Here is a 14,245-nt window from a genome sequence, read left to right as displayed (position 1 = left end):
TGTATCCATTTCTATCCCATTTTTAGGTCACTGCCATGGTTCAGTTTCACCTTGCCTCCTGTCCAAACTATTACAGAATATATTAAATCATCACATGTACACTTTAAATATATATAATTTTTATTTGTCAGCTATACCTTAATAAAACTGGAAGATAAAATAAACAATTAAAGTAGCCTACTAATTGCTGTCCTCATGCCTGGTCTCTTCTCATTTATTCACCATATGCTGCCAGAAAAATCTTCCTAAGGCATAACTCTGAGTATATCATCCCCGTAAAACAAACACTTTTATTTATTTTATTTATTTATGTATTTATTTATGTAATTTTTTTTTTGAAACACAGTCTCCCTTGGTTGCCCAGGCTGTTGGGCTGCAGTAACACTATCACGACTCACTGCATCCTCACCCTCCCAGGCTCAAGCGATTCTCCCACCTCAGCCTCCCGAGTAGCTGGGACTATAGGTGTATGCCACCACGCCCAGCTAATTTCTGTATTTTTTTGTAGAGATGGGGTTTCACCATGTTGCCCAGGCTGGTCTCGAACCCCTGGGTTCAAGTGACCCACCCACCTCAGCCTCCCAGAGTGTTGAGATTACAGGCGTGAGACACTATGCCCAGCCAATAAACACATTTGAAGACTCCCATTTGCACATAAAATTTAAGTCATACTTCAGCTTATCCTGGTTTCATTTTGTTTATTTACTTATTTATTTATTTTTTGAGATGGAGTCTCACTCTGTCACCCAGGCTGGAATGCAATGGTGTGATCTCAGCTCACTGCAACCTTCACCTCTTGGGTTCAAGCAATTCTCCTGCCTCAGCCTCCCAAGTAGCTGGGATTACAGGGGCCCACTACCACAACCAGCTAATGTTTTTTGTATTTTTAGTAGGGACGGGGTTTTACCATGTTTGTCAGGCTGGTCTTGAACTCTTGATCTCAGGTGATCCACCCACCTCGGCTTCCCAAAGTGCTGAGATTACAGGTGTTAGCCACTGCGTCCAGCCTCATTTATTTATTAATTCAATGAATATTTATTTTTAAATGCCACAAACACAACAAAAAGCAAAAACAAGAGTGATTCCTACTCTCGCTGAATTTTCAGTCTCTTGTGGAAGATAAACGTTACAGAAATAAGCTTTAAAAAAGTTAATTCAAACTGTGAGCACTTTATGAAAGAAAAATAAAACTTATTTTGAAAGATTTAACCTGGTCTGAGAAGACTCTCTTATCGCAGTTATATATACATATACATAATATACATGTAGCAATGTATATTTGGTTTTCTGAAATCTTCTGCTCAAAACTGACCTTTAATTCAAATTGAACTTTTCACTCCCTGATTAGGCCTCCTTCTGTGCTTTGTTCATGCTGCAACTTTTCTTTATAACATATCCTATATATCCTTCAAATCCCACCTTTTCCTTGCAGCCCTTTCAGTAATTTCTTCTATATATTGTGAGTTCTTGCTCCTTAATCTCCCAAACACTTTATATTTACCTCTCTTCAGATGTGTGTATGTGAATGATCCAATAATCTTGTTAAAACCGTACTATTTGGAGGATGCAAGGTCAATATAAAAAAAATCAATTGTATTTCTAGAAGTAAGTAATTAGAAAATGAATGTTACAAAATCCACTTAAAATAGCATTAAAAAAACAAACAAACAAACAAACAGAGACTTCTGCTTCCAGTCCAGATAGAGAACTAGAGGTTGATTTACTCTAACACATGAAGCAACCAAACAACAACAAAACAGGTGAAATATATGAAATAATAGCTTTGAAGGCACTGAGTATAGGCAATGAAGGACAGTGATCCCCGAGAAACAGTCAATGAACAAGGGGAGTGCTACAAATGCCCCAGTTTTACCACCATGAGCGAGTTTAAGAGTTTCTAGGCTGCAACATACAGAGAAACCAGGCAAAACCCAGTGAACTCCTTGAACTGAGGAGATGGAATTGAGAGTCCACAAAGACAATGGAAGCTAGAGTGTTGAGGACAGAGTAATGGAGAGTAGAGTATTTCATAAAAAGAGAAATCCAGAGTAGACACAGTGGCTCATGCCTGTTAATCCCAGCACTTTGGGAGGTCGAGGCAGGAGGATCGCTTGAACCCAGGAGTTTGAGGTCAGCCTGGGCAACATGGTGAGGCTCCATCTCTACAAAAAATACAAAAATTAGTCAGGTGTGGTGGCGCACGTCTGTAGTCCCAGCTACTTGGGAGTCTGAGGTGGGAGAATTGCTTGAGCCTGGAAGGTCAAGGCTGCAGTGAGCTACAGTTGTGCCACTGCACTCCAGCCTGGGTGAAAGAGTGAGACCCTGAGAAAGAAAAGAAAAGAAGAGAAAAGAGGGGAAGGGAAGGGAAGGGAAGGGAGGAAGGGAAGGGAAGGGAAGGGAAGGAAGAGAGGGGAGGGGAGGGGAGGGGAAGGGAAGGGAAGGGAAAGGAAGGGAAAGAAAGGGAAGGGAAGGGAAGAAAGGGGAAAAGAAAAGAAAAGAAAAGAAGGAAGGGAGAGAGAGAAAGAAAGAAGGAAAGAGAGAAAGAAAGAAGGAAAGAAAGAAGAAAGAAAGAAGAAAAGAAAGAAAAGGAAGGAGGGAGAGAAGAAAAGAGGGAAGGAATGAAGGAAGGGAGGGAGGGAGGGAAGGAAGGAAGGAAGGAAGGAAGGAAGGAAGGAAGGAAGGAAGGACCCAGATATTTGCAGAAAGTCCCCCTTAAGTATGCGGCAGAACATTGAGCAGTGGATGTATGTGAGGAAACTACTTGATACTGGGAAAAGCACCATTCAAAAGGATTAAAGAAACAGCACCCATTCCACACAGAGAGGCAGGAATAGTGCCTGCTTCCACTGGACAGACTGGAAAAATACTGTAATTCCCTGGGCACTGGGTTGAGTATACAGAAGGCACTTGCCTCAGTATTGTGGACAGTTAGCCTTAGGCTGAGCACTCTGCTGGTCCTACCTAAGAAAACTCAAAGCAAGACCCAAACAAACCATATTGCTTCCAAGTAATGTAACTGCACCCCAGAACAAAACTTAAGAATATTTACAGGAATAAAAATATCCAGCACCTAACAAAGTAAAGTTTACTATGTCTGACATCCAGGCAAAAGTTATCAGACATAAAACAAGCAAAAAATAGGACCCCTAATGAGGAGAAATATTTGAGACAGTTCAAACTGACTCCAAACTGACAAAGATATTAGAATTAATAGATAAGAACTTTAAAAGATGTTATTATAACTGCATTCCATATGTTCAGAAATTTACATAGAGACATGCAAGATGTTTTTAGAAGACCCAAATTGAACTTTTGGACGTAAAATGTAGAATGTATGAGATGAAAAATCTCTAGATGGGGTTAATGGCAGATTAAACATTGAAGAAGTAAATATTAATAAACTTGAAGATAGACCAATAGAAACTACTTTAGTGAAAGACAAGAGAAAAAAGAATTTTTTAATGAAAAGAGCATCAGTGAATTGTGGGATAACTTCAAATGACCTAATGTATGTGTAACTGGAATCTGCAAAGGAGATGAGAGAGAGCAGAAAAATATTTAATGGCCTTAAATTTTCCACATATGACAGAAACTATTAACCCACAGATCCACCAAGCTAAGTGAACCCTCAAGCATGAAACACAAGTTTGTGCACCAAATTACAGATCTTTTAATTACATGAGGCAAAAATCTAATAGATTTGCAAGGAGGAGTAAAAAAATGAGAAAATATAGCCAGAGAACATTATAGAAAAGTATTCCCCATGAACATAAATTCTAAATAAAATTTTATCAAAATTAAATCCAACAACATATTAAAAGCATCATGGCCAAGTGAGGTTTATTCTAGAAATGCAAGGTTGGTTTATCATTCAAAAATCAATAAATGTAATTCACTATATTAATAAACCAAAAAAAGAAAAATTATGTGATCATCTCAATGGACACAGCAGATGCATTTGGCAAAACACAACATCCATTCCTGATGAAAATTCTCAACAAAAATTATACAGATAACATTATACCTAATTTTGAGACACAGAATAATGTTCCTCTAAAATTAGCCTGGCCAACATGGTGAAACCCTATGATATGGTTTGGCTTTATCCCCATCCAAATCTCAACTTGAATTGTATCTCCAAGAATTCATGTGTGTTATGGGAGGGACCCAGGAGGAGGTAATTGAATCATGGGGGCCTGTCTTTCCCATGCTATTCTCATGATAGTGAATAAGTCTCACAAGATCTGATGGGTTTATCAGGGCTTTCCACTTTTGCTTCTTCCTCATTTTCTCTTGCTGCCACCATGTAAGAAGTGCCTTTCACCTCCCGCCATGATTCTGAGGCCTCCCCGGCCATGTGGAAGTGTAAGTCCAACTAAACCTCTTTTTCTTCCCAGTCTGGGATACGTCTGTATCAGCAGCATGAAAACAGACTAATGCAGTAAATTGGTACCGGTAGAGTGGGGCATTGCTGAAAAGAAACCTGAAAATGTGGAAGCAACTTTGGAACTCAGTGTCAGGCAGAAGTCAGAAGCTTAGAGGGCTCAGAAGAAGAGAGGAAGATGTGGGAAAGTTTGGAACCTCCTAGAGACTTGTTGAATGGCTTTGACAAAAATGCTAATAGCGATATGAGCAATACGGTCCAGGCTGAGGTGGTCTCAGATGGAGATAAGGAACTTGTTGGGAACTGGAGCAAAGGTGATTCCCATTATGTTTTGGCAAAGAGACTGCAGCATTTTGCTTCTGTCCTAGAAATCTGTGGAACTTTGAACTTGAGAGAGATAATTTAGGGTATCTGGCAGAAGAAATTTCTAAGCAGCAAAGCATTCAAAAGGTGACTTGGGTGGTGTTAAAACCATTCTGTTTTAAAAGAGAAACACAGCATAAAAGTTCAGAAAATTTTCAGCCTGATGATGCAGTAGAAAAGAAAAACCCATTTTCTGAGGAGAAATTCAAGCCAGCTGCAGAAATTTGCATAAGTAGTAAGGAGCCTAATGTTAATCCCCAAGACCATGCAGGAAGTGTCTCCAGGTCATGTCAGAAACCTTCATAGCAGCCCCTCCCATCACAGGCCTGGAGGCCCAGGAGGAAAAAATGGTTTTGTGGGCCAGGCCGAGGGTCCCCAGGCTGTGTGCAGCCTAGGGACTTGGGGCCCTGTGTCCCAGCTACTCCAGCCATGGCTGAAAGGGGCCAATGTACAGCTCTGGCTGTGGCTTCAGAGAATGGAAGTCCCAAGCCTTGGCAGCTTCCATGTGGTGCAGAGCCAGTGCATGCACAAAAGTCAAGAACTGAGGTTTTGGAACCTCCACCTAGACTTCAGAAGATATATGGAAACCCCTGGATGCCCAGGCAGAAGTTTGCTGCAGGGGTGGGGCCTTCATGAAGAACCTCTGCTAGGGAAGTGTAGAAGGGAAACGTGGGGTCAGAGCCCCCACATAGACTCCCTACTGGGGCATTGCCTAGTGGAGCTGTGAGAAGAGGGCCACTGTCCTCCAGACCCCAGAATGGTAAATTGGTACCATTTACCATTATTCACTGACAGTTTGCATCATGCACCTTGAAAAGCCACAGACACTCAATGCCAGCCCATGAAAGCAGCCAGGAGGGAGGCTGTACCCTGCAAAGCCACAGGGGTGGGGCTGCCCAAGACCATGGGAACCCACCTCTTACATCAGTGTGACCTGGATGTGAGACTTGGAGTCAAAGGAGATCATTTTTGGAGCTTTAAAATTTGACTCCCCCACTGGATTTTGGACTTGCATGAGGCCTGTAACCCTTTTGTTTTGGCCAATTTCTCCCACTTGGAACAGCTGTATTTACCCAATACCTGTACCCCCATTGTATCTAGAAAGTAACTAGCTTGCTTTCGATTTTACAGACTCATAGGCAGAAGGGACTTGCCTTGTCTCAGAGGAGACTTTGAACTGTGAACTTTGGGTTAATGCTGAAATGAGTCAAGACTTTGGCAGACTGTTGGAAAGCCATGACTGGTTTTGAAACGTGAGGACATGAGATTTGGAGGGGCCAGGGTGGAATGAGATGGTTTGGCTGTGACCCTACCCAAATCTCAACTTGAATTTATCCCCCAGAGTTCCCCTGTGTTATGGGAGGGACCCAAGGGAAGGTAATTGAATCGTGACGGCCGGTCTTTCCCATGCTATTCTCATGATAGCGAATAAGTCTCACAAGATCTGATGGGTTTATCAAGGGTTTCCACTTTTGCTTCTTCCTCATTTTCTCCTGCCACCACCATGTAAGAAGTACCTTTCACCTCCTGCCGTGATACTGAGGCCTTACCAGCCATGTGGAAGTATAAGTCCAATTAAACCTCTTTTTCTTCCCAGTCTGGGGTATGTCTTCATCAGCAGTATGAAAACAGACTAATACACCCATCTCTGCAAAAATACAAAACTTAGCCAGGTGTGATGGTGCATGCCTGTAGTCCCAGCTACTTGGGAGGCTGAGGTGGGAGGATCAGTCGAGCCCAGGAGGTGGAGGTTGCAGTCAACCAAGATCATGGCACTGCACTCCAGCCTGGGCAACAGAGCAAAACCTTGTCTCAAAAAAAAAAAAAAAAAAAAAAAAAAAGAAAGAAAGAAAGAAAGAAAGAAAAAAAAAGAAAGAAAAGAAAGAAAGAAAGAAAAAAAAGAAAAGAAAAGAAAGTTAGATAAATATTAGTCTTGTCAGGTGATAGATCATGATTAATAGTTTATACAGCTTGTTTATAAGCTATAAACAAGTATTTAATTTTGTAAAAGTAATCTTCAAATTTTCACTCTGTAAAATATCAAATACACATAATCTATTTAGACTTAAAATGTAGGTGTTTATAAAAATCATATATAGTTCTGAGCCTTTATTTCATCCAACAGATAAAAGTTTTAAGAAATATAAGAATTGCTGAGCTATGTGTAAAGACTCTGAGAAAACAGAAAACAAACGCTCCTGAACTAGCATTTGGATGAGATCAAATGGACTTCGAGACTGAAATGAAATTCCACAATATCAAAGACAGAGAATGATGAAGAAAGGGAAGAACAAATGAAAATTACAGGAATAATTAAACACCCTAGGACTGATCTAATAGAAGTAATGAATGTGATAACTAACAAGCAATGATCCACGTGGAAGAATATAACTCATGAAATATGCCTTACAACTGTGAGCTCTGCAATGACCCTGGGTCCTGTTCTCATACCATGCATACCTCTCATTCCACGGGACACAAATATGCCTTTCACATTAGAATGAAGACTATTTCCTATATGCTCAGCCTTTTCAGTGGCCATCAGCAAGGCACAGGGACAGGTCACTTGTGTTTTCCAAAACCTTCCCTTCTTCTTAGACAACAATATATTATTCTCTGAAAGCTTGTTCATTGGCCTCATTAAATGCTGTATTTGAGAACAAGATTTTCACATATGTTTAGAATAAAATATGCAAGATTTTCACATGTGTTTAGAAACAAGATCTGTAAATGTAATTGATTATGAATAATTATCAAAATCTGCTAAAATGGGGAATGTCACGAGGATGATGGCCACATTTTTGTGGTGTGCTGTATGTTAGAGTCATTTGCCTGCTCTTTTTCTCTGTTGAGCAAGAAGCTCCATGAGGGTAGAGGCTTGTTTTACCTACTTGTGTCTCTTCTGCAGAGCCTTCAGCATGACAGGACTTCCATAATTATTAACCTTAATGCCTCACTTAGAGGCATTTGTGTCCCTCTGGTGCAAATGCCTCTAATCAATCACTTTCATTACTCTCTTTGGTGTGTTTTGAAGATGGATTTTTAAAAAGATTCACTCATGCATCTCTTAACTGATTTCTTTCTTCTTTCCCGGGGAGTTCAACAGCTAAACAGATAAACTGTTTCCGTTTGTGGTTTGAGTCCTGTTTTCTCTATGATTTCCTCCAAAAGAAAGAGCAATAAGTAAAACAGGGCAAACATGAGCTGTGTCAACATAGCAAAACACCTGCAGAACAACAACTCCAAGCTGACAAAGACTTATGCAACTGTTTAATGGTTTGTCCTGGATCCAACAGTAAGATTTTCCCGACAGTAACTCTCTCCCTGCCAAAGAGGCCATAACCCTTGAATCTGGTAGAGAAATTGGAGAGTATAATACTGTACTGTTGCTTCTGGCAGTAACAGAGTGAAATATGTGGTTGGAGTCTTAAAAAAAAAAAAAAGATGTATATAGATTCGCATACAAAGCAGAAAACAATAAAGATAACAACAAAAACATAGGCTTTTGATCAGGCGCGGTGGCTCATGCCTGTAATCCCAACACTTTGGGAGGCCAAGGGGCCAAGGTGGGTGGATTGCTGGAGAACAGGAGTTTGACACTACTGTGGCCAACGTGGTGAAACCCCATCTCTATTAAAAATGCAAAAATTAGTTGGGTGTGATGGTATGTGCCTGTAATCCCAGCTTCTTGGGAGGCTGAGGCTTGAGAATCACTTGAACTCAGGAGGCAGAGGTTGCAGTGAGCTGAGATCACACCACTGCAGGCCAGCCTGGGCAACAGAGCAAGACTTTGTCTCAAAAAGTAAAATTTTTTAAAAAGTGGGTTCAGTGTTCTGCAATAACAGCCAAGATTTTTGTTTTCCCTATTATTAATTTGGTCTAATAGCTTGTTGTTAAGAGATACAAAGAAAACACAGCATCGTAGATAAATACAAAATTTGGCACCATCATTTATTTCTTTTTTTTAATATAAAATTATTTTTTAAATTGAGACAGGGTCTCACTCTCATCCAGGCTGCAGTGTAGTGGCATGATCTCAGCTCACTACAACCTCCACCCCCAGGCTCAAGTGATCTTCCCACCTCAGCCTCCCAGGTAGCTGGAACTACAGGTGCATCCCACCACATCCAGCTAATTTTTGTATTTTTTGTAGAGACAGGGTCTTGCCATGTTGCCTAGGCTGATCTCGAACTCTTGAGCTCAAGCGATCTGCCCACCTCAGCCTCCCAAAGTGCTGGGATTATAGGAGGGAGCCACTGCACCTAGCCAACCAACACATTTCTATATTCAGGTAGATCCTAACATCCATATATCAATATTTTCTCTTTTTTTGACAGGAATAGGCTGGACATAACAGGAATAGGCCGGGCATAGTGGCTCACACCTGTAATCCCAGCACTTTGGGAGGCCAAGGCAGGTGGATCACTTGAGGTCAGGAGTTCGAGACCAGCCTGGCCAACATGGTGAAACGCAGTCTCTACTAAAAATACAAAAAATTAGCTGGGCATGATCGCGCATGCCTGTAATCCCAGCTACTTGGGAGACTGAGGCAGGAGAATCGCTTGAGCCTGGGAGGCGGAGGTTGCAATAAGCCGAGATCACATCACTGCATTTCAGCCTGGGCGACAGAATAAGACCCTGCCTCAACTATTGTTTTTATACTGTGCAATGTTAAAAATTTTCAAATTGGGCCGGGCGCGGTGGCTCAAGCCTGTAATCCCAGCACTTTGGGAGGCCGAGACGGGCGGATCACGAGGTCAGGAGATCGAGACCATCCTGGCGAACACTGTGAAACCCCGTCTCTACTAAAAAATACAAAAAACTAGCCGGGCGAGGTGGCGGGCGTCTGTAGTCCCAGCTACTCGGGAGGCTGAGGCAGGAGAATGGCATGAACCCGGGAGGCGGAGCTTGCAGTGAGCTGAGATCCGGCCACTGCACTCCAGCCCCGGCGACAGAGCAAGACTCCGTCTCAAAAAAAAAAAAAAATTTTCAAATAATAGGGAAAGTTTTAAAATAAGTCTATGGTCTATCACATAGTACTTAGTCCTACAATCTTCAGAGTTTGTTTATCATTTCTGGCAAATAAATACCTTTCCATAAATATTTTTGAATATATACATTATACATACACATGTATAATCTATGTTTTCATACAATTCTGTATCTACTACTACCTTGCATATCAGTGCACATATCTAACTTATTTTAACAACCACATATTTAATTTCAGATATGTACCATAATTTATTTACCAATCTATATTTACAGCCATTAAGCCAAATGTTCATTACCTATGGGGACAGCTTTCTGCATGTAATCAAACTCATTTTAGAATTCTGCATTTTATTTGTTGTACAATAAATATGAAAAACTATGAAGATGCTTCTCACATAATTTGTAGAAATCTTTTAAGGCTTAGAACATGGTTGGTAAGTGGTTTAAAATTATTATTTTACCAGTGACTTGACTGTCTCTTCCTTGCCACTTGGAAAAGAAGTTTTTTCAGCCTTATACTTCAAAGATGTATATTATACTTTAAAATATATAGACATTTTTGGCCAAGCATGGTTGCTTACGCCTGTAATCCCAGCATTTTGGGAAGCCAAGGTGGGTGGGTTGCCTGAGGTCATGAGTTCAAGACCAATCTGGCCAACACAGTGAAACCCCGTCTCTACTAAAAATACAAAAATTAGCTGGGCTTGGTGGCACATGCCTGTAATCCCAGCTACTTGGGAGGCTAAGGCAGGAGAATAGCTTGAACCCAGGAGGTGGAGGTTGCAGTGAGCTGAGATCACGGCCACTGTACTCCAGCATGGGTGACAGAGCCAGACTCTCAAATAATAATAATGTAAATTTTTAAATGTTCAATGTATTATTTCACTATGAACCATAGAGTGAATGCTGGTAAGCCTTGCTTATGAATCTTTGGTTTTGAATAGAATAATCAGGTTTCAAATGCTCTTCCTTTCTGTATACCCATCTCCTCCCAATTCAGAAGTGATTAAAAGAACTGAACATTAGGTAAAGAAATGTGGCTTCATCGTGCTTAGAAATTCAGGGAATCTGAACCATATCTATTCATGATTCTGTGAGTTGCAGAAGCACTTGCAATTTGAGATTGAAAGAGCTTATCAAGTATTTATCAGGCATGAAGAGACACTTCCTCATACATAGGCTGATGACAGCTAGGAATTGCAAAGAAAAACAAAAATCCCGCAAGCTATACTGACACACCCAGAAAAGGTTACTTTAAAAAGGCAAAAATAAGTTGGCATCAAAATTGTTTTCTGTAATATTAAATATCAGAAGGGAGTGAAGCAAATTTTAAAATGTTGTGAAACTATTATCAATTTTACCAAATGCCTATGAATTCTGTATAATAACTAAAAATAATTGGACATATTGTTTGAAGTGTTTTGCATGGATTAGCTCACTAAATCCTCAAAACAAGGTAGGTGTTACCCCCATGTTGCAGATTGGAAAACTGAAGAAAGAGAGGTTGCCCAAGGTTTGCAAGTTTACCCATGCAAAGCTAGACATGGGTAAGCCAGCATTTGGACCTTGGCCATGTGAGAACAGAACTTGGTCTCTTAACCACGACTCTATTTTGACCCATCATAAGAGACAATGTGGTACTTTCCCCGACCTGCTGCTTCAAAATACAGTTAAAAACCTAAAACATTAGGCCGAGGGCAATGGCTCATGCCTGTAATCCCAGCTACTTGGGAGGCTAAGGCAGGAGAATAGCTTGAACCCAGGAGGTGGAGGTTGCAGTGAGCTGAGATCACGGCCACTGTACTCCAGCATGGGTGACAGAGCCAGACTCTCAAATAATAATAATATGTAAATTTTTAAATGTTCAATGTATTATTTCACTATGAACCATAGAGTGAATGCTGGTAAGCCTTGCTTATGAATCTTTGGTTTTGAATAGAATAATCAGGTTTCAAATGCTCTTCCTTTCTGTATACCCATCTCCTCCCAATTTCAGAAGTGATTAAAAGAACTGAACATTAGGTAAAGAAATGTGGCTTCATCGTGCTTAGAAATTCAGGGAATCTGAACCATATCTATTCATGATTCTGTGAGTTGCAGAAGCACTTGCAATTTGAGATTGAAAGAGCTTATCAAGTATTTATCAGGCATGAAGAGACACTTCCTCATACATAGGCTGATGACAGCTAGGAATTGCAAAGAAAAACAAAAATCCCGCAAGCTATACTGACACACCCAGAAAAGGTTACTTTAAAAAGGCAAAAATAAGTTGGCATCAAAATTGTTTTCTGTAATATTAAATATCAGAAGGGAGTGAAGCAAATTTTAAAATGTTGTGAAACTATTATCAATTTTACCAAATGCCTATGAATTCTGTATAATAACTAAAAATAATTGGACATATTGTTTGAAGTGTTTTGCATGGATTAGCTCACTAAATCCTCAAAACAAGGTAGGTGTTACCCCCATGTTGCAGATTGGAAAACTGAAGAAAGAGAGGTTGCCCAAGGTTTGCAAGTTTACCCATGCAAAGCTAGACATGGGTAAGCCAGCATTTGGACCTTGGCCATGTGAGAACAGAACTTGGTCTCTTAACCACGACTCTATTTTGACCCATCATAAGAGACAATGTGGTACTTTCCCCGACCTGCTGCTTCAAAATACAGTTAAAAACCTAAAACATTAGGCCGAGGGCAATGGCTCATGCCTGTAATCCCAATACTTTGGGAGGCCGAGGCGGCCAGATCATCTAATGTCAGGAGTTCGAGACCAGCCCGGCCAACATGATGAAACCTAGTCTACTAAAAATATAAAAATTAGCTGGGCATGGTGGCAGGCTCCTGTAATCCCAGCTACTCAGAAGGCTGAGACAAATCGCTTGAACCCGGGAGACGGAGGTTGCTGTGAGTTGAGATTGCGCCACTGCACTCCAGCCTGGGTGACAGAGCGAGACTCCATCTCATAAATAAATAAATGAATAAATAAATAAATAAATAATAAAACCCCCAGATGTTATATATAAAACAAACATAAGAAGAGCACATGAAAAGATGTGCTACATGAGTAGCCATTAGGGAAATGCAAATTAAAATCACAATGAGGTATCACCATATACCTATCAGAATGACTACAAGAAAAAATTATAACACCAAATACTGGCAAGGATGCAGAGAAAGTGGATCACAATACACTGTTGGGGGAGTATAAAGGATGCAATCACTCTGGAAAACACTTTGCCAGTTTCTTTAAAAACATGTCACTACTATATGACCCAGCAATTGTACTTCCAGGTATTTATCCCAGAGAAATGAAAATTTATATTCATGGAATATAAATTTGTACACACACGTTCTTACAGCAGCTTTATTTATAACAACCAAAAGCTGGAAACAACCTAGATGACCTTCAATGGGTGAATGGTTAAGCAAACTGTGATACATCCATACCATGGAATACTGTTTAGCAATAAAAAGGAATAAATTATTAATACATGCAATATTATAGATGACTCTCCAGATAATTATGCTGAGTGAAAAAAGACAATCCCCAAAAGTTATAGACTGTATGATTCCATTTGTAAAACATTCTGGAAATGACAAAGGTATAGGAAAAAAACAAGTTAATGGTTGTCAAGTTAAGGGGTGATTGGGGGAGGGGCTGGGAGAGAAGTAGGAGTGGCTAAAAAAAGATAGGGCAACCTGAGGGATTTTTTTGTTGTTGTTTTGTTTTGAGACGGAGTTTCGCTCTTGTTGCCCAGGCTGGAATGCAGTGGCGCAATCTCAGCTCGCTGCAACCTCCACTTCCCAGGTTCAAATGATTCTCCTGCCTCAGCCTCCGGAGTAGCTGGGATTACAGGTGCCCGCCCGCACGCCCGGTTAATTTTTGTATTTTTGTATTTTTAGTAGAGACGGGGTTTCACCATGTTGGGCAGACTGGTCTTGAATGCCTGACCCCAGGCAATCTGTCCGCCTTGGCCCCCCAAATTGCTGAGATTACAGGCGTGAGCCACCGCGCCCGGCCAACCTGAGGGATTACTGAAATGATGGAAGTGTTGTGTATCTTGACTATACCAATATCCATATCCTGGCTATTTTATAGTCTTGCAAGATTTTACCATTGGGGGAAACTGGGTATTTCTTATAACTGCACGTGAATCTACAATTTTCCCAAAATAAGAAGTTTAATTAAGAAATAAAAACATGGGCCAGGCGCAGTGACTCAAGCCTGTAATCCCAGCACTTTGGGAGGCTGAGGCAGGCGGATCACCTGAGGTCAGGAGTTGGAGACCAGCCTGGCCAACATGGCGAAACCCTATCTCTACTAAAAATACAAAAATGAGCCAGGCGTGGTGGTGAGCGCCTGTAATCCCAGCTACTAGGTAGGCTGAGGCAGGAGAATCACTTGAAACCGGGAGGCAGAGGTTGCAGTGAGCCAAGATGAGGCCACTGCACTCCAGCCTGGGTGACAGAGTGAGACTCTGTCTCAAAAAAAAAAAAAAAAGCA

The sequence above is a fragment of the Trachypithecus francoisi genome, unplaced genomic scaffold, assembly GCF_009764315.1.
Source record: "Trachypithecus francoisi isolate TF-2019V2 unplaced genomic scaffold, Tfra_2.0 Lachesis_group9, whole genome shotgun sequence".
Taxonomy (NCBI): Eukaryota; Metazoa; Chordata; class Mammalia; order Primates; family Cercopithecidae; genus Trachypithecus; species Trachypithecus francoisi.
This window is presented reverse-complemented; position numbering follows the sequence as displayed.